General features: G+C 35.8%; 1 pseudogene; it reads left to right on the forward strand.

The window, feature by feature from the left end:
• Positions 1 to 1,055: 1,055 nt before the first annotated feature.
• On the forward strand, positions 1,056 to 1,624 carry LOC141552673 (clathrin light chain A pseudogene; annotated as a pseudogene).
• Positions 1,625 to 24,914: the final 23,290 nt, after the last annotated feature.

Raw genomic sequence — 24,914 nt, forward strand, 5'->3', positions numbered from 1 at the left:
GTATAACATACTATCCCTTCACTCTTTATGAGAATATTTGTAGATTTCTATGAAATGTTGTCTTTTAACATCCCTGATATATTTAACTCACTTTTAGTTATCGCATGAAGCCAGTACATTAGAAGTTTCATCCTCTTCCTAATGCTGTATTTTGAAGAACACCACCTGCTTGTCTTTCAGAAGGTGTTCCCAATGCTCCATCTGACATTTTAATAAATAGACAAATACATGCTGCCCACCAAATTGTCTAATGTCAACACTTACCTCATCCAAAAGGAGTGAGTCACAGACATTAGAGCATACACTATACACCAAACACTTTCTCTTCCATAGTTTAGAGTCAGCCTTCATTTTCTCAACACAAACTATTACCTTAGCCTACTTGGCTATTTGTTCTGAGAAAAGTTACCTAATCTCTCTCAGCCCCATAGGGGTGTGCTGGAGCCAGCTTGAACCCACTCCAAAAAGCCAACTGTTAAATTTTCAGAATGAGCATTTACACCTCTATAAACACTACAGATCTGTAAACACTACATATTTATAAACTCTACAAATAGGGCATGATTTTCTATTTTCTTAATTGCTTAGACTTAAGAAAATGACAGAGGAAATGTTAATAATGTAGATACAACTTAAAATATTATTCTCCCTCGCCAGAAAGCCAGATGTTAAACATTTTGTTGTACATCCCTGATAGCTGGATTCTATAACCCTTAAGGTCATTTATAGCTCAAATTTTCTATGATTTTGTGATTCCAAAATTATATTATTATCATTCTAAAAATGGCATAATCAATATTTGCCCTGATGTCCTCACACTGAATGAGTTTCTAAAGTCTTGAGATGTTATGTCTAGAAATCCTTTTTTTATGTATATACTTTAATCACTATCTTTTCCCAGTGAGAATAAAAAGGATGAAAGAGCCAAGGAAATCAACAACATTAACACTGTCTACTTTTAGTTCATTCAAAGATGGATATTTAATTTTTTCTTAAAGAAATTTGGAAACAGTCCCCCACTACTCCCCCAGATTACCCCTGTGGCCCTGTGTGCCATGGCTGAGGTTGACCCATTTGGCCTGGCAGCTGCTGGGGCCTCTGCCCCAGAATGTCTTGCAATAGGTAACAGCATCAGCAAAGAAGTCCAGCCCTGGTCCTCTTAGCCCAGCAGGAGAGCAAGATCACTGGGCATTGGGAATGATAAGGGAATGATAAATAGAGAATACTACCAAGAGAGGAACAAACAGTCCAAGCAATAGTTATACAGCTATTTCACAAGTGGATTGATTAGTCAGAACCAGGAAGTATCCATAAATAGAGAGAAGAACAAATAAAAAGACTGGAAATCCTTGATACTAATTTTCAGAAGCAGGAAGCAAAAGGGAAGAAAAAATAATAAAAGAGTTAGAAAAATGATATGTAAGGCAAAATGAACAGCTACGAAAAAACAAACGTAAATAACAGGACAGCTGAAGAAGTTTTTGTAAATGATTTTGAAGAAACTTTTGGCACTGACTGGTAATGTAGGGCTTTGTTGTGTGATTTTAATCCCAAGTTTAGTAAGCAGGCCAAAGCTATATCCCACATGTGCTTAGTTCTCAAGCAGATCCTGCTGGTTTACTGAAGGAAAGCCCAATGAAAACACTATGATTATAATAATTCAGCAAAGTTGTTCAGTCATTGAATTAATTATTTTGGATTCTTTTGGATCAAACATCTTGTCTTTAGAGATGATCATTGTTTGTTATTAATTTATTTTTTTGTTTTGTTTTCTTCAATTGTTTTCTCCCTGACATTCTGGGGGGGGGGGGGAGTGAGAACTTCCAGGACAGTAGTGTCTTATACTTTAGAGGCATTAGTGCATTGTCATTTTCAAGTGTACTGAATCTAAAATTATTTTTTAAAAAAAAGGGGGAGGAAGAAGTTTGGAAACTCTATTGCCATAACCTTCTTCTATAATCCATTTTAGGACTGTTTTAAGCCTCTTCCTCAGAAATTCTTTTGGCTAAAATATAAGGCAATGACCTAATACAAAAGAAGTAAGTCATAAACTTTTTTTCTCTCTTTTTACTTTCCTACTTCTGACTTCCAAGGGAGAAGGTTTAGGGAGAACCTGAAATTAAGACTCATGAGGTAATCAAAGAAGGATAAAGAAACATTAGTTGGAGAGCCATAATAAACCAAATATAAAAAGGTAAATGGGACAGTTAAATAGCGAAATTAATGATTGGAGCAAATTGGTAAAAATTAAGATGAGCAAGGTTAAGGAGAAAAGGGTGTGGTTCTGGTTGTACCTGTGGAATTACTGAAATACAGAAAACCAATTCCAGTGGGGTTGTTAAATTGTTAAGAAATTATCACTGATCATAAGAAGTATTGAATGAGTGTTTAAGGGTGAGATATGAATTTCCATAAATACATCAATATTATAAGGCTGAAAATTTCAATCACTAAAGACAGTAGAGGAAACTTTGTAAGGACATATACAATGTGGCATATCTTAGGTATCTCTGAAACTTGAAGAGATAAAATCTTTAGTTGAAAAATAAATAAAAAATTTAAAATTACATTAGCTGAACAATGGCTTTAGATGGGTATTACTATATTTAAAAGAAAAAAGAGAGATAAAAGGTGGAGGGGAAACATTAGTATAAGAAAGGAAGGAAAGAAATTGAAAAAAAACATTTTTGAGTGACTTCTGTGCACCAGGTACTGTTGAATACTTTACACACATTTTCTCATTTGATCATTACAAGAACTCTGGAAAATAGATACTATTTATTATCCCCATGGATAAGGAAGATGTATGAACAAAAGACGAGGACAAAAATTATTATGGATATATAGGTGTTGAAATGTGTTATGTTGGGAGAAATGCCTACTTCAATGTAATCACAAATCCAGTGGATTACCAGAGATACACAAGGTACTAGGAACTAAGAAGACCATGATAAATATTTAATATTAAATCTTTGGTATATACCAAATACAGTGTTGTATGATTATTCTTTGCTTCTAGCCAGTGATTGTAATTCATTCTTCCTTGTGTCTTCATCCCTCCACCCCTTTGAGGAAAGTGAATTGTGATAGCACAAAAGAAATGTGAGATGCAGAAACAGAAACATCTCCATCTCAAATGTTCATACAGATTATTTGTGCGCAACTTGTAGTGAACCTTCTGAACTTCTACAGGTCTGATCAGCTATAGTTGAACATCCTGTACTTGATCCCAACATAGTGATGTCAGTTTGCCCTTAAAGCATGAAGGACAAAAATTAATCCCTCCTCCCAACTATTCCTTTTTATTTAATTCAATGAAAATGTATGAAGAAACTACTATATGTCATGTGAAAAGCATTATGGTATAATAGAGTTGATCAGGAAAAAATTGTGCTCAAACACTGTCTTTAATATAGTTTAGATGTTTGATTTTGGGTAAGTCCTTTAAATCTCTCAATTCCTCTAAACAACTCTCTAAAACTATGTTATAGAACAATTGTTGATCTTGGTAAGGAGATTTTCTTTTTTTTTTAATAGTTTTTCTTTATCAGATATATGCGTGGGTAATTTTATAACATTGACAATTGCCAAAACTTTTGTTCTAATTTTTCCCCTCCTTCCCCCCCACCCATGACAGGTTGACCAATACATATTAAATATCTTAAAGTATAAATTAAATACAATATATGTTATTTTGCTGTACAAAAAGAATTGGACTTTGAAATAGTGTACAATTAGCCTGTGAAGGAAATCCAAAATGCAGGTGGACAAAATTAGAGGGATTGGAAATTCTATGTAGTGGTCCATAGTCATCTCCCAGAGTTCTTTCGCTGGGTGTAGTTGGTTCAGTTCATTACTGCTCTATTGGAACTGATTTGGCTCATCTCATTGTTGAAAAGGGCCACATCCCTCAGAATTGATCATCATATAATATTGTTATTGAAGTATACAATGATCAAGGAGAGTTTCTTTATGAAATTTTTTCCAATACCAATGAAATCATAGATGTGGAAAAAAAATTATCACTGACTACCAAACTAGATAGCAAAAATATAAAGAAAAAAATCAAGATAGTTCCTGTCCTTGAGCTTACCTTATATGGAAGAAAATAAAATATACACAGAAAGTAAAGACAATGTAATTCCAAAGACAGGAAGTATGAAGTGATGAATAAAAGTTGGCCTTAAAATCCAAAACATAAAAATTCAAGTCTCACCACTAATAGACACTTGCTGTGTGGCCCTATTCAAACTACTTACTCTCTCACTGCTCAGGGTAGGTTTCTAAGGGAGTCCTTCTTAAACCTTTTGGTCTCAGACCCTCTTTACACTCTTAAAAATTATTGTGGAGTCCTGCCTCAAAAAACTTTCTGCTTAAATGTATGAATGGTAACTAGAAGACAGATAGTGATGACAGAGAAAGAAATGTAGATAGCAGTACACTGAATGTTAATGAGAGAGATATGATAGATAGCTAAAGAAAGATAAATGATAGAGCTATGCTAGATAGCTAGAGAAAAATAGAAAGTTAGGTGATAAACTGATTAGTTTATTATATTATGAATTAAAACATCTTAAAACAAAAATAATTTTGACTTTGTGGATGCCGTGAAATGGTGTGAAGGTCCTTTTAAGGCCTGAGACCAAATTTTGAGGACTACAGCTCTAAAACTGTCCATTACAGGGAAGATGCTGACCTGCATTGCCAAGAGGAGTTTTTCTCACTAAAGATTTCATAAAACCAATGTAATTAGAATTAGTAGTTGGACCTTTGTTTTCAGAAGGGAATACTAAAAATTGAGGGCATCATTTTTCCCATAAGAAAAGTAGCACAGAAATTTAAAATGAATTGCTTAACATAGCATGAGTAGTAAATCATAAAACAAGTATTTGAACCCAAAATCCAGGACTCTTTTTTATTATCTTCAATAAACTCTAGCAAAAATTTGATCACCATGGAAATTAAATGAAATCCTAAAAGATAGGACCAGCCTAGAAAGAGAGCAAAATGCTATCTTTTTAAAATTTGTCTCTTCACATGGTGCTTTTTGAAAAGTATTCAAACTTTTCATTGCCATTCTCTTCAATATGATATTACATATTTTTTCCTCAAATGCATTCTTTAAGTTCATGAAACATTCAAGGTCTTTAGAATCAAGAAAAAAAATCAAGATGAATCATGGCTATTTTGAGAATCAGATCATGGTTAAAAAAAAAAAAAAAACAGTCAACAGCAAAGTCAAATGATCTTTTTCTTCTATTCAAACCTTTTTTAAATAAAATTTTATCCATATTGCTGGAATGTGTCTCTTTCCCCTCTCTCCCTTCTTGTCATTTCATTTCTCTCACCTGCAGTCAACACTCAATTATCCACACAAGGATTATGCACTTTAGGATAGTCTGTTGCAAGTTCTTTAATCCCCAAGTGGATTTTCCCTGACACCCAGCATGTTCCTGGATTGCCTTTCCTGCCAACAGCAAATCTGTGCTCTGGGAATGCAAGCTCATGTTTACTTGCACAAAACATAATTGGGAACATAAATCTGCTACCAATGAAATCATATATGATGTTCTAAAGCCAAAGAAAAATTATTTGGGGATTATCTCTTGTTTTCAGCTTTTCCCGCTACTACATAGATAATGGAGATATGAACAAGAGGCAAGGACAAGAGATACAATGGATATATAGGACTGAATATGCTAAAATCTGTTATCTTATGGAAAATGGAGAGTTCACTACATGATGGCATACTTAATGAAGTGAATGTCTATTAAGGATGAAAGTCTAGGAGGAAGATTGTTTAAGAGTATAAAAGCAAGAAGATTACATAGCAAATATAGTTCTGGACCTGAAAGACCTGGATTCAAATTTTGTCTAAAACACACTAGTTGTGTGACCTGAGCAACTTGCTTATTAATCTTTGAACTTCACTTTTTTATTTTATTTTTTAATGTTTTTTTTGAGATTTATCTGTTTTTATTTTTAATATATTTGAGTGCATTAAACACACTCACCCATTCTATAATCTTAACATAAACATATCTTTCCTTTCTCTTCTAAAATTTTACATACAGTTCCACATTGAAATCATCTTTTCTCTAAAGAAAGTGTGTTCCCAAGATGAGAGGAATGAGGGATGCACTATCCCAAACTTTAGGCTTTTTCATACTGCTGTTTTCAAGGCTAGTTCTAGAGGTTTGAAAATTTTAGGTGCTTACAAATGATGTGATCTGGGGAAAGGTGAGGTCACTGATACCCTGGTCTGCTCTCTGGTCCTTCTCAGAAAGGGTCCCTTTATCTCTTGCAGCCATAAGTGCTATTGTTCCTCATAACTCCTCTTCTCTTATGGCTGAAAAGCAATACTGCTTCTTCTCAAGTCCTCTACTCCCTTTCAAGCAAAAGCAATACTATCTTCAGGGCCCCTGATCTCTTGTGACTAAATGCTTTCCTCCCTGGAACTGTGGTCTTGGAGTATATATAGGCCATGAAGTTTCCAGACAGTACCTGATTCTATACTCAGTGCTAGTACAGGAGTCCTTTGTTCTCACTTTATAACCAATTGTTAGATCCTTTTACTATATCCATTTTGAGAGCTCCTAGAGCTGCTGTTAGTCCTGCTGCTGCTGCTTCCTACCCCTCCAAAATCTACTGCTGCTCTCCTCAGGACTTGGGCTCCCATTTCAGTGTGTAATGACATCTTCCAACCTCCTAATTTATCTTGGGGCTGAAAAAATGTAATATTCTGGTTGGTTTTCTGGAGGTCTTGGACCAGCCTTCATTTCAGTAGAGTAATCACCACAAAAATAGCCAAGGGTTAAAGTCCAAATTCTTTATTACCTTCTTCACATTGTAGTTTCCTTGCCTAGGGTACAGACCAGCTTTCTTGAGGTCTTCTGGAATGTGTCTTGGTTTCTGTGGGGGAGGCAGGAGGACCACCATGATGGCCTCTGTCTTGAAGTCTGTCTCAGTCCGAGACTTTGTGCTCCAGCCTCCAGCTACCACAAAGATGGAAGATGAAATGAATCTCTCTGGCTGAGTTTATCCCAGCTTAAATGCAGTATACTGGGTATAAACCAATCATTATATCACTAGGAAACCATTATTCGTTGTAAAATTAAATCAATCATTTAACTAGAGAACTATTAATCATCATGCTAAACTGGGTAACCATATCTTATCAATTCCACTGACTTAATACCTTGTAAGAATCATTGTTTCAAGTACAGAGTTCTGGCCCATAACAGAAAAAAAAATGTTATATCTTGACCTTCTGGGGACTTTGCTGCTCCAGAATTTGATTTGAAGCATTATATTAAAGTTCTTTAGAGGGTAATGTTGGAAAATCTTGGCTATAATACTTCCTCCACTCCACCATCTTAGCTCCTCCATATTTTCTTTCCCTATTAATCTCTTCTAAACGTTTTGCAGTCTGCCTTCTGACCTCATCATTCAACTTCAACTGCTCTCTACAAATTGCCAATTTCTTAATTGCTAATATAATGGCTTTTTTCCTCAATTGCCATCCTTCTTGATCTCTCTTGGCCTTTGACATATTGATCACTCTCTTCTCTCAGTTACTGTCTCCTCTTGGAGTTTTTGTGACATTGCTCTCTCCTGGTTCTCATCCTCCCTTATTACATTTTCTCAGTATTGTCTTCTGAGTCTTCTTCCAGGTTATGTCTATTAACTGTGAGTATCCCTCAAGGCTCCATTGATGATGCTTTTCTCTACTACTTCTGTATTGTTTCATTGGACATTTTATTATATCTCATGGATTCAATTATTATCTCTATGTTGATGATTCTCAGATCAATTTGTCTAACCCCAACTTCTCCTTATCTTCAATCTCACATCTCTACCTTCCTATTGGACATCTTGAACTGGATGTCTTGTAGAACTCATTGTCTTTCCCCTAAGCCAACTCATCATCTAAACTTTTCCATTTCTATTAAAGATATCACCATCATCCCATTCACTGAGTCATAGCATTGGTTCCATACTTGACTCATATTCTCTCTCATTCCACATATGCAATCTGTTACTAAATCTTATCATGTCTCCCTTACATATACATTCACTTCTCTCAAATATCTGGTACTCTAGTAAAGATGCTCATCACCTTGTTCCTGAACTATTGCTATACCTACTGCTTCCCATCATCTACTGAACTGGTCTATTCATATCAAAACTACACACACACACACACACCCCTCCCATGATTTCCTATTACTTCTAGAATCAAAGACATAATCTTAGGGTTTGGCTTTTAAAGTGCTTCGCAATATAATCCATCCCTATTTTTCCAGGCTTCTTATGCTTTATTCCCATCAACATGCTCTATAATCCAGCACCACTTGTTTTAATGCTTTCTTTACTCATGATATACCATCTTTTCATTCAAACCCTTTCATTAATGATCTTCTCTTCTTGAATATCTCTTGCTGCTTCATCTTCTGATTACCATCATTTCTTTAAAGACTCACCTCATCTCAAATTCTGCCTTCTGCAGAAGTTCTTTAAAGAGTCTCTTTCATAAAAAGCACTGAAAAATATAATTTTCAGAATTAATGGTAAAACTCCCCAAAGTTTTAAAGATTTAAGCAGAATTTGGGACCATAGATTTTGCCAAACACATTTCAATAAATTTGATGAAAAAATAAATCTTAAAACTAAGTAGAGTTTAAGGGTAGAAGTCAAATAAATCAAATCACTCCACCCTATTTAAAATAATCAATACTTTAAGAAAGTGAGAACATAACAAAATCAGTGGAAAAATTTAAATTAAATTCAATTATCAGCTATAGCACATTGTATAGGAAACATGTTGTGTTGTCTGAGGAAACTTGGTCACATCATATGGATCATCTATAAAACAGAAAGCTAGTTTGAGCTTGAAAAATATGGATACTACTAAGTAGCAAATGAGAAGAGCGTATTCCAGCTAAGTCCCCTAAGAGTCACTTGGGGGACAAAGGAGCAAGAAACTGGCTTCTGATTCAACTTCCTCCTCTTCATTCCTTGAGCAGAAACAGTACTTTTGTATAGTCCAAAATCCATATGGGAACTGTATTAGGTAGAGCATATGGACTGGGCTTTCATTTCTCAGTGCCCCATTACATAACTGGAAAAAAAGCATTTTTTCTAAAGAAGATAAATTATTAAGAAGGTGGAAGTAGTAACCATTAAAGCAGCTTCAATTAGTGAGCTACTAGTCTAGTGGTTGAAAACCCAGGGTTCTAACCTTGCCTGGGTGAATTAGTTATGCAGCTTAATTGGTGAAATTCCATTAAAAATCTTGCTTCTCTATACCCTATGCCTGGAAGGTAGTCTGGAATAGTAGATGGCATTGACATTGTAGTCAGAAAAACTTGAGTTAAATCCTATCTCAGGCTCTTACCACTATGATTCAATCTCTTTGAGACTCAATCATCTGCAAAATGATAATAATCATAATTCCACTACTTGCTTCATAGAGTTTTTGTAAGGGTCCAATGAGATGCAAAAGTCTTTTCAAATCTTAAAGAGCTATGCAAGTGTGTATTATTATTAATAGCCATTATATGGCCATAACTGAGTAGCTTTGATTTCTTGGAATGACCCTCAGTACTGAGTAGGTTTCCATAAATCTTTTGGATGGACTTTTTTTTTCAAAGATCAGGTAAGACCTCATCACTTCCCTGGGGTTGTACAAAAAGTTCTTTGTCTCTGCAAGCTGTCTCCATGTCCAATTATCCCTGAAACAACATAGTCTTTGTTCCTCAACTCCTTTCTTTATAGTATCTCATGTCATAATCTCATCACTCTGCTGGCTTCATTTATCCCAATGTATGCAAATGGATTCTCATTTACACATATGGATGACCATATTTATAAATATGTATATAAATACATCCAATGTTATATTTATTGGATACATTCCAATGTTCTTTTACATTACATTTACAAATTCTTCTGAAATGTCTCTCTCTGAATGTTCATCAACTACCTTAAATTCAACAAATCCAAAATTGAATCTATCAGCTTTTCTTAAATTCAATTTTATTTTATTCTTTATTCCAAATTCTCTCCTTTCATTTCCCCTTCCCCCATGTATGAGAAGGCAAGAAAAATGAAATCCATTAAAAATATGTATAGACATATTGGAACAAATTTCTTTTATTGGCCACATTCAAAGAAAAAAATTAAGAGATAGAAAAATGTGCTTCAATCTGAACTCTGAATCCATCAGTTCTCTTTCTGGAAGTTAATGGCATTTTTTATCATGTGTCCTTTGGTATTTTGATTGATCATCTTATTGATCAGTTTCTCAGCCTCCCAGAGTCAATCATCTTTATGCTATTGCTTTATGTATAAATTGTTCTTCTTGTTCTGCTCACTTCACTTTGCATCAGTTTGTATCAATTCTGAATCTTCCTTCATCATTTCTTATAGCACAGTAGTATTCCATTATACTGGAATATACCAGTATATATATATATATATATATATACCACAACTTGTTCAGTTACTTCCCAATTGATTATCATTCCCTCAATTTCCAATTCTGTGCTACCATGAAGAAACTATCATAAATATTCTTATACATATGTGCCCTTTTCTTCTTTCTTTGATCTCTTTGGATATAAACCTAATAGTGGTATCATTAGATAAAAGGGTATGTACAGTTTAATTGCAATTTAAGCATAGCTCCAAATGGTTTTTTAAGATGTTTGATAGTTCATAATTGCCCTAATAGGGCATTAGTGTACCTATATTTTCCATAGCCTCTTCAGCATCTTTTTTTTCCTTATTTGTCATCTTAATCAATATAATAGTTGTGAGTTAGCACCGCAAAGCTGTTTTAATTTTTATTTCTGTAATCATTAATGTTAATTTATCTTTGTTAACTGCATCCCCTCCCAAATCATAACTATATTTCTGTCAATGCTATCATTTTCAAAATCATCCAAACTTGTGTCAGAAGTATGAGATTTGGCTTTGTTATTTATTTCCCATATAACCACTGGTAATCCACTTTAAACTTTATGAGATTCAGTTTTCTCATCAAAGAAATCAAAATAATATTATTAGCACTATTTACCACAAAGGATGATAGCAAGTGAAATGCTTTCTAAATTGTAAAGCTCTAAATAAAATTATCTTCTCTTATTTATTCCTCTCCTTAACTGCACAATCTAATTATTCATTAAGTTTTATTGATTCTTCTTTTTCCATTGTTTCCTATTTAGCCAGTCTTTCCCAATCACACTATTCATTTCATAAAGTTGATAGCTATATCTTAAATATTTCCTTATTCTTTCTGTCAAATTCTTATCCATACTACAGTACTTATAACAAACATAACCTCATCCTTGAAACTTTTCTTCATCTGCCTTATTGATAGCAACTTTCTCCCTCAAATTTCACACGATCCTTTGTTTTGCATCACTCATAATGGAAAATTGTACAACCCCAATATCTATGCCAGTATCTAACCATAACAATGCTTAACATTTTTTCAGTGCTTTAAGCTTTTCAAGGTGCATTTGCTTTCATTATCTCATTTGATTCTCAGGATCAATGAATCAGACACTAATGGTGTGATTGTTCCAATTTTATATATAAGGAACCAGACTCAAAGTGGTCATGTGGTCTAAATTACCTATGGTCCTATTCAGGATGCTGGAGCTGGTTCAAACTGGTTCTCAAGAACTGATTGTTGAAATTTCAGTTTGAATACTTAGATCTTAGAATTCATAAACACTACAAAACAGTGCTTGATTTAATTTTTTATTGATTGTCAAGACTTAAGAAAGTGATGACAATATTAATAATACAATTGTGTACTTTTTTTCCCCAAAGAATTGGTTGTTAAAAATTTATCAGCACATCACTGGTTCCAAAATGAGGAATTGTCAGAAGAGGAATTTTAACTCATCTCTTCTCACTTCTCATTTTCTATTAGAATAGAAATAAATTGGCACAAGGATCTTGATATATCAGAACTTTGTATCTCTTCAAGTATCTAAAACGATATTCTGTACACAGGAGACAATAAAAATTTGTTTTGCTATTATGTTATACTGTATTATACTATATTGTTCTTCTACCTCTCTTCTTGACTCCAGTAGAACTGGTCTAATCCCTGTTTTCTAAACAGACTCCTTATCTTTTCTTGACTTTGATCACATCATTCCCTTCACAAAAAAAGCCAACTTTGTCTTTTAAAATCCTATCAGTTCTTCAAGTTCCAGTCCAAATTCCATCACCTCCACCAAGTCATCCTATTTAGCTATCCAATGTATGTCATCTTTCCTTATTCCTGCCATTCTGCTTATTTCAAGGAAATTTTCATATGTTACCTTGTACTGTTTTTGAAGTCATTCTCCTACTAGTTTCTAAGCTCTTTGGGATCAGGTATTGGGTATTCACTTTTTGTGTCCTAGAAAGTCCAGCACAATTAGTGCACAAAATAGAAAGTTTGTTTTCAATGAATATTTGTTGAACAAATGCTATATCTAAAACAAAAAATAAATGAAAAAAACTCTTCCTAATATTTTTAAAAGAAAAAAGTTAATGAATTCTAAGATAATAAATCTCAGAAAGCTAATATCTTGAATGTAACAATTCAATTCATAGGCTTGTACTTAATGCTTATTCTGTACAAGGTATTGTTCCATAACAATTTAATTAAAGTCACTAAGCATCTATAAAATTGTGCTAAATACTGAGGTTACAAAGACAAAATCTGAAGCACTGACTACCCTCAAAGAGTTAACATACCACTGGGGGAAGAAGAGATTTGGTATGTAGAAAAATAAACATGAGATAACAAGATCATTTAAAGAGAAAGAAAGAGAGAGAGAGACAAAGACAGAGACAGAGACAGAGAATGCTAACCAGTAACATCCCTGAGCTTGATGATACAGAATTCAAAATAACATATCATGGTCTTTGCCATCAAGAAGTTTATATTTTAAACTGCCAAGCAAAAATAAGACACACGAAACCAAATTGAATGTTGCAATAAATAACATAATTAATTGCTAATTGAGTAGCATTGGTTGTTCAGCAAAAAGAAAGATTCATCTGGGAGAAGGGAGGAGGAGGAAGAGAAGAAATAGGAGTTGGAGAACAAGGACAAGGAAAGGAGGAGTCTCAGACTATGTACTTTGCATTTAACGTGTATTTTCATTTATGACAATAACCCTATGAAATGGGGGAAGGGAAGGGAACAAACTTGTATTAAATACCTACTTAATATAACTAGGTACTGCATTAAATACTTTACAAATATTATCTTATTTGATAATATATATATTCCTGGTATCATTATTCCCATTTTATAGAATAGAAAAATAAGGCTGTGAGGTTAAATGACCTCCCATGAGCACAGAACTGATAGAAGTCAAAGAAAAGATAAAAACCCAGTTCCTCCTGATTCCTAACCTAGGACATGGGCTATACCACATACCTTTTTGAATGAAAACACAGCAGCACAGAGTTCAAAGCGTAATCAGAAATCCCTAGTTTCTTCTATTTCAACTGTGGCTCTTTTTGAAATAGTATAATAGGAAATGTACTTGCTCTTTCAGAGGTAAGGACTGCAGTGAACAGCCTCTTGAAAAAACTTAAAATCACAGTATTTCTTTCAGAGCTGGAGATGACCTTAGAGATCATTTACTCATCTCCTCATTTTACAGATGAGGAAACTGAATCCAAAGAGATTCAATAACTTGCCATAGGTCACATAGCTATTAAAGACTAGAGGGAAGATTAACGTGAAATGCACTTCACGGCACTTCCTTTGGAAAATGATCATGATCACCCTTCTGCCTAGTCCATCTGTAAACATAATAAAGAGATAGTTTTCCAAGTAAGTAGCTATCCAGCCAAACTTAATAATTCCCTTTTAACAAAACAAAACTAAACTAACAATAACAAACAGTAAGATCCTTCTCTTCCCAGACAATAGTCAATCTTGTTCTCCCAGTTATTCCCCAGTTATTTAGACAATTGGAGGATTACATTAACATTTTGTACCCAATGTTAAATAAGTTATATCCAATATATGTTAGGAGATATGAGTAACCTGAAAGAGTTAATGGGTTTCTCAGAGCACCACCAAGAGATCCAGGCCTGATATCATTCATAAAAATATTAAACAAAAATGGCTTTACCATTAGCAACCAAAAAACATTTGTGTACCTAGGCTCTATTAGTCTCTCAGGCCTTTAAAAAAAAAAAAAACAACAGAAAAGAAATTGAATGTAACTCCAAATGGTACTATTGAGTGTTACTCACTACAGGCTTCGTACAAGAAGTGTGTTACATATTTCATTATCTATATATCTTATACATCACATTGTTCCTGCAACACATCTTTGACATAAAGAAGCAATTGTTCTCTCTTTTTTTTTTTTTTTTTAAACTTCCTATCCCTTTTCTTTTCTCATTTTTGATATATGGTTAGTGCTTTTCCCCAGTTATTCCAGTTCTTGGATGTAGGAGGGCAACATATAATTACAGACAAGTACAAAACTTGGAAGGATGTTGGAGAAAACAATGAGGTAAGTGCCAAACCTCTTTTTTAAGTTAACTTATCATCTCACTACTTTTTCATAGAGTTGTATAAAACGTTGAATAATTTTATTTATTTATTTTCAACTGAGATAATGTTTAAACTATTCTACTAATCATTTTACTAATTCAGGCAATTCATCTTCACCTAACTCCCTTCACTTCAAGTACCATACAGTGGATTGTTGTCATGGATAATGATATTTTGACCCTTCTCCCATAATAGGTTCAGCCAGAACTTATACCATCCTTGTTATTTATACTATTCAGAGTTTTTGCAACTTGCCCCACCTTTTACATCAGGCAGAACATCCTACATTTTACCTCCTAATCAACCTCATGAGTTAAGGATAGAAAAGTGGTCAGTGGTCTCTGACAGTGGAAAAGAAGTATGAGCAGATGGCCAGGAAATGATGAGGGCAATTGGCACATGGACAAAGAGGAATGTGAGTTAAACAAAGATTTGAGGGAAGAAGAAAAGGGCGGCAGTCCTGAGTATAGCTGGAGGGAGTTAATGTTGACAAAACAATATTGGAGGAGATATCTGCCATCGCAGGGTCAGTGCCTGGGAGTAGGGTGTTCCTTACTTCCAGCAGTATCTGACTGTTTTGTATCATGTTTCAGGGAAGTGTCCTGTTTGAACTTGTCTCTTCTGTCATAGGTAGAGGAGGTTTCTTGCTTATCCATGTACTAATCCTTTGGATTATTCTCATATAAACAATGAAAACACCATGAAAGAAAAATTCTTAGAGCTTTCTGATCGCAAACCAAGCTTGCCTGTGGCTATTGAGCATGGCCAGCCTGGATGGCTGGTCTTAATACTTGCTAGCTTTTGTGAGAAAGGAAGAGAAGAGAAAGAAGAAAACAGGAGATTGAATCTAGGAAGAAAAAAGGAAGTAGGAGAGTTTGGAGCTCTCCTGAAGAACCATAGCAATATAAGTCAAATTTGCCTTAGGTAATTTTACATTTTTTTTCCCGGTTTTCTCTTCCTTTCATGCTCTATCTGTACTGAAGACAGATGAGAAATAACCTCAGAAATATAGTTCTTTAACATTTTGATTATGGAAATGGCAGAAAACCCCTATGACAATAATGGAACATGTGGCAAAAAGAGTCTGAAAACTGGATGAACAGAGTCTTAAATCAAGGACTATGTCAACTTTAGGCAAAGTTGTGAAGTATTTGTCATTGGCTTCTCCAGTTTCTTCTCTTTTTCCCACCCTTTAGAGTCCCCCTCTTGGATCCTATTCCTTCTAACTTTCTCCCTTTCAAAGCATTCTCTGAAGAAAGGACTTGAAACTCTTTAAACCAAAATAATTAAGTAGTAACCATAGAATTTCAGGCCTTAGGGAGCATGGAAATTCACAGAAATCTTCCAAAAATCACACTGTTAAGGCCAAATCTGCCAAAGGAGGTATATGCACGTATTTGGGCAAGTTGATTAACCTCCCTGAATCTCATTTGAAGTTAAATTGTCTGTTTCCCTAACCTATGAGCCTATGAAATATGGTATGGCTTCAAGGAGAGGTAATAAAGTGAAGCTTTAGTTACTGAAGAAATTCAACTGGACATAATGCTGCCTCATTATTATGACTGAAGGGAGGAAAAGGATGAGTAACAGAAAGGAAGTAACAGAAAAATTGATGCAATGTTTTTCTCTGCTGATTTCCAGGCATAATGTACTCTGAATAGATTTGGGATGACAGGTGACAGCCAGGAAAACCATTGGTTTAGTTTGCTCCTTTTTAGTTTTATCTACTGTAAAGGGCTAGAACTGAGCAATGCACTTGGATAATGAAGCACATGAGACTAATTGCCAATTGGGCAGTTCCCTATTAACTTGTTTGAACCTCCCCAACTGTTCTGTGCTGACTTGATTGGTGGGACAAAGAGCGGGGAGTGATGTGAGTGGGAGTAAGAGGAAGAAGAGGAAGTGAGACGCAGAAGCTGACTCAGTCTCTCCTGGCGTTTGAGGGAGGAAGGTGTGTGTGAGGTAGCTAGGCCTAACCCCTTGAACTTGACTGTAAAAGATCAAGAATAAAGATGTTTAGTGATCCTGACTCCAGCTGATTTCTGGGAAGACAGAGTTTCAGCAATCTACTATAGAACCTTCATAGTTCTTATGATAGAAAAGAAAACAATGGTTGGAAGAAGAGGGCCAGGATTTATTTTAAATACACACACACACACACACACACACACACACACACACACACACAGTCACAAATTAGCTTCAGCCTGTGCCCATTCAATATTCTGATCTTTTTATCATTGTATATTTAGAAAAGAATACAATATTTATAGATTTTCATATCCATGAGACAAGTTATCCCAAATAATCAACCCATTTTACAGATAAGAAAATTGGTTCCCAGAGAGTTCATATAATTTGCTCAACATCACAGAATCACTGCATTTCAAAATTATCAATATCATAGAAGTCATCTAGTCTAACCTGTACCTCAAGTAAAGATTCAACCTTTACTAATGACCTCACTTTCTTTTTAATAGCAGAGCAGATAGTCAGACCCAAATGTAGGTCTTCTAACTCCAGATCCAGTCTTCCTTCCACAATACCTCGGGAATGCAGCTTCTATGACACTGGTCATCTCAATGGCTGAGAGTTTGAGTGTCATATCAGAGGGCCTCAGTAATGCAGTATTTTGCAAATGCATGCTAAGTCCCATTAGCAGAGTTCTTTGGACCTAGTACAAATGATACTAAGAGTAGAAATCATATTCACATAGGGTCCATTTAGTTTTGCACAGAAAAAGCTTTTTAATACACATACATATTATATATACATATATGTATAATCAGGCCACTAATCCACCAGCTATCTTTAAAATATGTGTACAGAGGCCTATGTGAGAGAGTACAGATATATCTTTATAAAGATTCTTCACTGTCTCCAGAAAACAAATTATAATTGCCTGCCTGTTGATGTACCTACCTCATAGGGTTGCTGTGAGGATTAAATGAGGTATTTGTAAAGCTCTTAACATAGTGACTGACACATAGTAGGTTTTATTAAATGCTTATTTTCTTCTATTAGTCCTTTGCCCTGCCATTCCATCATTCTAAAAGCTAATGTGTATAGGCAGCTAGATTGGCCAGTAGTTAAAGCACCGGATATGGAAACAGGAAGACTGATCTTTCTGAGTTCATATCTTCTGGACACTTACTAACTGTGGGACCCTGGCAAGTCACTTACCCCTCTTTACCTCAGTTTCCTCATATGTAAAATGAGCTAAAAGGAAGGAAATGGCAAACCACTCCAGGGTCTCTGCCAAAAAAGACCCCAAAAGGGATTACAAAGAGATGGAATGGACACAACTAAAAATCAACTAAACACCAAGAAAAAGTGACTGCTATGTACTAGATACAGTGCTAAGGGCTAGAATATGTAATCTCATCTGATTGCCACAGCAACTCTGTGAAGTGGGTATTGCTATTTTGCCAAAAAGGAAACTTGGCGTGAACGAGATTGAGCAATGTCTCAAAAGAGCACAATGTCTCAGGATGGATTTGGATGCATATCTTCCTGATTCTGCATTCAGCTATAGCTCTGAAATCATGGCTGATCATTACATTGATCAGAATTCCAAACCAAAGATGTGTGGTTTTACAAACTAGTTATTACATAACTTGTTCTCCTGGTTTGCTCACTTTACTCTGCACCAGTTCATACAAGACTTTCCAGATCTCTCCAAAACTGTTTCTTTTGGTAATTTCTTACATTACAATAATATTCAGTCCATTCATGTATTATGATTTGTTCAGCTATTCCCCAGATGATGGACACCTTCTTAGTTTCTAGGTCTTTGCCATCACATAAAGAGCTGCTATAAATATTTTTGTACATATGTGTTCTTTTCCTCTTTTCAAGATAAAATCATTCCTAAACTGGACTTTGCTAGTGTCTTCCAGGCCTCTCAAATTTCCTCACATATATTTTATATCCTTATTTGTATAATAGTGATTATAAGAGCTAACATTTAACTAGCCAAGAATTGATAAATGATATATGTACATATGTATGTATATTATCTCATTTGGTCTTTACAACCACTATGGGAGGTAGGTGTTATTTTTCCTATTTTACAAAGGAGGGAACTGAGGCAAACAGAAGTTAATTAATTTGCTCATGATCACACAGCTAATAAGTGTCTGAAGTTAGATTTGACTCTTCTATCCACTGTGACATCTCCAAGCTATCTCTCCCAATAGAATGTAAGCTCCTTAAGGGTAAGAACTGTTTTGCATTTGTCTTTGTATTCCCAATATCTGACAAATGCTTATTGATGAAAAAGAAATTGAAATTCAAAGAGATGAAGCAGCTGACCCAAAATTAAATAAAAAATAAATGGGAGGGAAGACTAAAACTTAGCATGCTTCTGATTTTATCACTTCCAATAGAAGTGTGAGCTTTTTGATAAATCTTAGACTATTTTGAGTTCCTCAACTCTGTCTAGCATCATGTTGGCTAGAGAAGATAAGAGAAATTTATTAGAAAAGCACCCCAACATGGATCACCATCAGAGGATGAGAAATGTCACAGTCTAAGTCTTGGAGGGAGGGCTTTCTTTGCTTTTGGGTTAGAGTCTTTATTTGGGATTTTTAGTCCCTGGTGCAAAAGCACAATCATTCTTTGTGCTCTCTGGAGCTTCCCCTGGTTAGTGATCCATATTATTGAAAGCAATAGAGCTTAATCAATTGTCTGGGGGATTCTTCCCTCTTGGTAAAGAGCCTAAATGACTTGAAGAGTGTGACACATGGAGGTCACCAAACAGAGACATTCCCATTCTGGTTCCCTTTTAGTTTTTGTATCATAGCTACCTCCAGGCACTCTGTACCAGTCACCTAAGTCTCCTCATGGAAGTTTGTCTCTATAGTAGAGACAAATTTAACTACCACATCTCTGATCCAATTTTTTTAATGGCATACACCTGCTGACTTCAATCAGAACCGGGTTCTAGGATTTCATTTGTTACTTGAGTTCTATCTTATTTTGATCCAGTCATGAAGTCTAGACCTGGTTCAGTTCCAGGGGAATCTAACTATTTAGAAGAAAGATTCTTAAATTTTATGTAACATGAATTCTTTTGAAAGCCTAACAAAAACTATGACTCCCTTCTCAAAACAATATTTTCTAAATTAATTATTGAAAGTAATGCTAATTTTAGCTTGTGGTTAAAGAAAATATAGGTATAATACTTTTCTCCTTCTAAAAATAAGGATCCCATAAAATAGATATCCCCTCAAGAACCCTAAATAAGAATCTCTTACCTAAAACAAAGGTCATTCTCCATTTTTCTCACTTTCTTTGACTCATCACACCTCACCAGAGCATCCCAGAGGAAATATGCTTATATTTTGATTCTTGAGTTCCAGGACCTCACTAAATGTCAGAGTGGAACATATCAAGGTACTCAATGTACAGTTTAAGTCAGGTAAGAGAGATATTTCTTTCCTACACACCCCAAAAATGATGCTCAACTATTTCTTTAACACAAATGTTTCTTACAAATATTGATTGACAGTAAAACTTGAATAACATAGGCAAGTACTGTTTTGCTCTACTGGAAGACTGAGACTTAAAACTATCAAAAGTATCTTCTAGGACTGTTGAATAGGCATTTTACATTTCACCCAAGTTCTGTGTTAGAGCAGATGTATTCTAAACCAGAAATAGGAATTGAACTCATTTTGTGGGATAGTCATTTTCCCCAAGAGCCTTGAAACAGTCAGTTATTAAGACTCCTTCTGTAGCACAATCATCATGCACTAAGAACCCAGGATTTGGGGGCACCTGAGACTTAAAAATTTGACTACCAGCCTAGACACCACCATCTCTGTCATTTTGGAGCAGGTTAGACATCTGGTGTTGCTGGAGATAGAATAATGGGGATGGAGTCAGAAAAACCTGAGTTTAAATCTGACCTCAGACACTTACAACCTGTGTGACCCTGGACAAGTCATTTAACCCTATTTGCCTCAGTTTCCTCATCTGTAAAATGGGGTTGATAATAGCACCTACATACCAGTGTTGTTGTGAGACTCAAATAAGATAATAATTGTAGTGCTTAGTACAGTACTTAGCAAAAAGTAAGAACTACATAAATATCACCTGTTATTATCATCAGACAAAAAAAAACATAAAATCAAAGAGTTGTTCTGTGGCCCAGACTCAAACTTGACTAGTGGAACCCCATTGCTCTGATTGCTAGGCAGAATAGGCTACATTCTACTAGGAAATTAACTAAGGAAAGTCATTTTTTTCTATCTCATGGTAAGTACTCAAGCTAAACAATGCATTACAAGGGTGGCTCAGTGGAAGAGTAGCAAGCTTGGAGTCAGAAAGACCTCAGATGCTTATCATCTCTGTGATGTTGGACAAGTCATTTAACTCTATTTGCCTCAGTTTCCTCATCTGTAAAATGAGCTGGGAAAGGAAAAGGCAAATCATTCCAGTATCTTCGCCAAGAAAACTCCAAAAGTGATCCTAAAAACTTAAACACAACTGAATTCAACTAAGCAACAGCAACAAGAAGGTAGAACAAAGAGGTTAGGTCAGTTATATCCTTTTTACTGTCTACTGAGTCACCTACTCTTACTAATCAGTGGCAATAAGCATCCCCAAAGCATCAAAGTTACTTTCAACACTGTCACAAATGACTAGCTGGAAACAGCCAATGTAGCTCTATGCATGCTCCATTATCCTAGCTATGTGGCCTTAGATAAGACAATTACTTTCTCTAAGCCTGAGCTTTCTCGTTGTAAAATGGGGGTGAAAATGCTTATGCTGCCTACTTCATAAGGCTTTAGTGATGAAAGGGCTCTATAAACCTAAATGCTATTTCTTACTAATGATCTCATTTACAATGGAAAAACTAAGATCTAAATAAGTAATATGACTTGTTCATGGTCACACAGCTAGCTATGAGTTCAACAAAGACTAGGTCCCATATCTCTTAGCTCCTGGTTCCTTTTCCAAGATATCTTCACAGCTATTCCCCTACAATGTTCTTTTCTTCCTATTCTCTTTTAATTCCCTGCATTTACCAAAAGGCAGCATATGTGCCCATTTGGCTTTGTCAGTGAGACTGATTTTTAAATTCTATCTCAATTGCATGATCTTAGGCATGCCTCAGTTTCCTTATCTGAAAATGGGAATAATTAAATTTTGCAGCATTGTTATGATGTGAAAATGAGATAATGTAAGTACAACGGTCTAAGTAACTTAAAGCAATATAAAAAATAAGCTATTATTTATAATAGCATTCAGGAATTCAAGTTTCTCTAAACTCCCTATCCAGCTCAACAGAAGAATGAGCACAGGAATTAACAGTTGTTTTTATTTCATAGTAAGGAAAATACAAGGGATAAAGAAGGAGTTGGAAGTAAATCCAGTGAGGGGAAAACAAGAAAGAGGGAAAGAAGAATTAATTACAGATAATCAAGGAAAAGAACCATTGAAAAGGGAAAAGAAAGGAGGAGGCAAATGGGGCCTGAAACAATAAGAATCATGGCTTTCACCACAGCTTTGGGCCTTAGGGTTCATCTCCCTATCTAAGGTACCCACACAGAATGAATATGAAAATTAAAGACAAATGAAAAACCTTAAAGGAAAGTGTCTTTTTTCCTTTCTGGAATTAAAACACTACTAGATTGCATCAGATTTTTTAGAAATTTCCCAAGGAAGATTTGAGATTTAAGTGAATCTTATTTTTGCCTTGGCAATTTCTTCCTACTCCCCCCTTCCCTTCCCCCTTGCATGCTACTTCTTGCGTAAAACCTCTTTCTTTCCTCCTTCCCTCCCTCCTCACACTCTCCATTTGGAATGGTCTGCAGAAGTATCACCTTCCAGAGCTGGGGATTTTTTTCCCCCCAATGGCCCCATTGGAGTTTAACTGGCTTCCAACTCCCAAAGGAGGTACTGCTTAGCACTTTCAAAAAGGCAGGCCCAGAGCTGCTAGACTTCCAGAGCACCATTAAACTTATAGATAAACAGCTTCTAAATAATATCATATAATAAAGACCTATATCTCCAAGATCCATCCCTTAAAAAAAAAAATTGCCATATTTTGGATTAGATTTTTATCCTCAAAGCTGAAGTTAGTAACTAGAGTCCAAAAGCTCAATACAACTAAGATGAAAGCAGACAAACTGGAATATTTCTATCCCATCCCCAGGAATGTTTAGGAAAAAGCCATGAAGCTACTACAAATGGAGAAAGTTGTCAGTGTCCATGGAGTGTCAGATATGCAAGAGTGACATCTGATCCTTTAACCAAAAGCTGATGAATATTCCTGGTGACTGAGGCCCTGGGAGTCCTCCATGTATCTGAGGATGTTTGATATTCTATCACAGAATTCCATAAAGGCTCCCTTTTGGATTGCAAACAGCTCAAGAAATAGTTGAAACCCCAGTGGTAAAAACAACCATTTACTACGGCAGGCCAATGTGATGCTTTAAAAAGCCTGACTGGATAGTATGAAACTCTCTAGCTGTTCAATTTCCTCTTTGACCTGTTTTTAAAGTTACAACAATTTTCAAAGCTATTTATATAGCTGAGGATCTCTATAAAAATTTCTACACATTTTCAATTTAACAAAGAACAGACTTTGGGGTCGAGGGGGGACAAGGAGGGAGGTGAGGGAAGCCCATTACATTCTACATTATTTTTGCTTTGAGAAAATGAGTGCTCACTGCCCTGGGAAAACATCGATCCTTCAAAAAAAGAAAAAAAAATGTTAGCAGTAAAGCAGACTTCCAAGTCATGCAGGGCCAAGCTAAAGAGCATGGTGTTCAAACACTGCCTGACCGCCAGTCTGGGCACTTGAAGTCTGAGGTGCTCTGAGGAGCTAAGATAATTCAAAAATGTTTCCTTTCAGCCAATTGTACCCTCAACTGTAGACGCTGCTAGGCCTTTTTCTGCCTTGCTGGCAGTGCAAAATGTGCCAATCTCTGACTTGAGCCACGGTTCCTGTCGTGGGATCAAATGTTAGGATTTTAAAAGCTAAAGTTTGATGTGGATGAACAACTGTCTATAAAACGCATTAAGCTCTTACCCTGTAATGTATTTAATTTCACACTGACTGACGGTATTGCCCCTGAATGGATTACGGCAGGGGGCTGCCATTGTCCCGATAAACCACACCGGTTAAATAATACCTTGATGTCTAAAGCTGCTGCAGGACCATTTCATATGGACTAGCACATGAAATGAATACCCAGATTTTCTGCAAGTAATTTAGTTTGGTTAAAAATCAGGCCACGTTGAATTGGTTTACAGTATGAGAGCATTTATTGCTCTATTTGGATCCTCCTTTTGCCTATAGTAACACGTGCACCTGCATTCTGCTATTGGCTCCAACACATAATCACATACTTACTGTGAGCAGGCACTTGGTGCTTGGAGTCTATTTACTTAACAGTCCAGGGAATAATCCCCTACTTGAGGGTCAGGCACTTACTTCATTTTGGTTTCATGTTTAGAGAATGATACCTCATTCTTGTCCAATTCAAAGAAAACACTCTTGCCAGGACCTAGCACTACCTATTAGCTTCCAAGTTGACTTTAAATATGTGTACTTTGAAAAAAAATGTACTTTCAAACTATTTATGTTCCCAATGTTATCTCCTCCTGCCACTGGAATAATCATCCCATCTCACTAAACACTTTTTATCAGGCTATCAACTCCAGACTCGTTTGGTTCTGGGCCAGCTGGTGTCAGGTGGAGGCCTCCATCGGTGTGATGTGGAATTTCCCTCAGCCCCTCCTGCCACCTGTAAGCATAAACAGCCAGATTATGTGCTTTTTTTGAAGCTACTCTGATGGGCCACTGCAGCCTGCTAAGGATATTCATTTGGAGTTTCATTTGCACTGATGATAATGTTTGGAGATGGAAGGGAAGGTATTTAGACCATCTGTTTCTTGCTAAGGCCAAGTACATACCTTATGTAACAGTATGGTTAAGGTGGAAGAACACTGGGCTTGGCATTTGAGATTTAGGTACAGTGCAATGCACATTGGTTCTGGCTTCAGAGGACCTGGGTTCAATGCTTCGTCTAACATTTGCTACCTGGAATTTTGGTCAAGTCCCTTAAACTCATTGGGCCTCAGTTTCTTCATCAGTAAAATGAGGGGGGTGTAGTAGATAGCAAGTCTCTGAACCTATATGAGTTCTGGGTTCAAATATTGATTGTGTGTGTGTGTGTGTGCCTGGGTCAGGCATTTATTCTCATAAAATCTCAGTTTCCTTCTTAAGAAAGTGGGATAAGGCAAATAGATGGACCAAGTGGCACAGTGGACCAAGTGCTGTCCCTGAAATCAGGAGGACCTTAGTTCA

Source organism: Sminthopsis crassicaudata, chromosome 2 (genome assembly GCF_048593235.1).
Source record: "Sminthopsis crassicaudata isolate SCR6 chromosome 2, ASM4859323v1, whole genome shotgun sequence".
In the NCBI taxonomy this organism is placed as follows: Eukaryota; Metazoa; Chordata; class Mammalia; order Dasyuromorphia; family Dasyuridae; genus Sminthopsis; species Sminthopsis crassicaudata.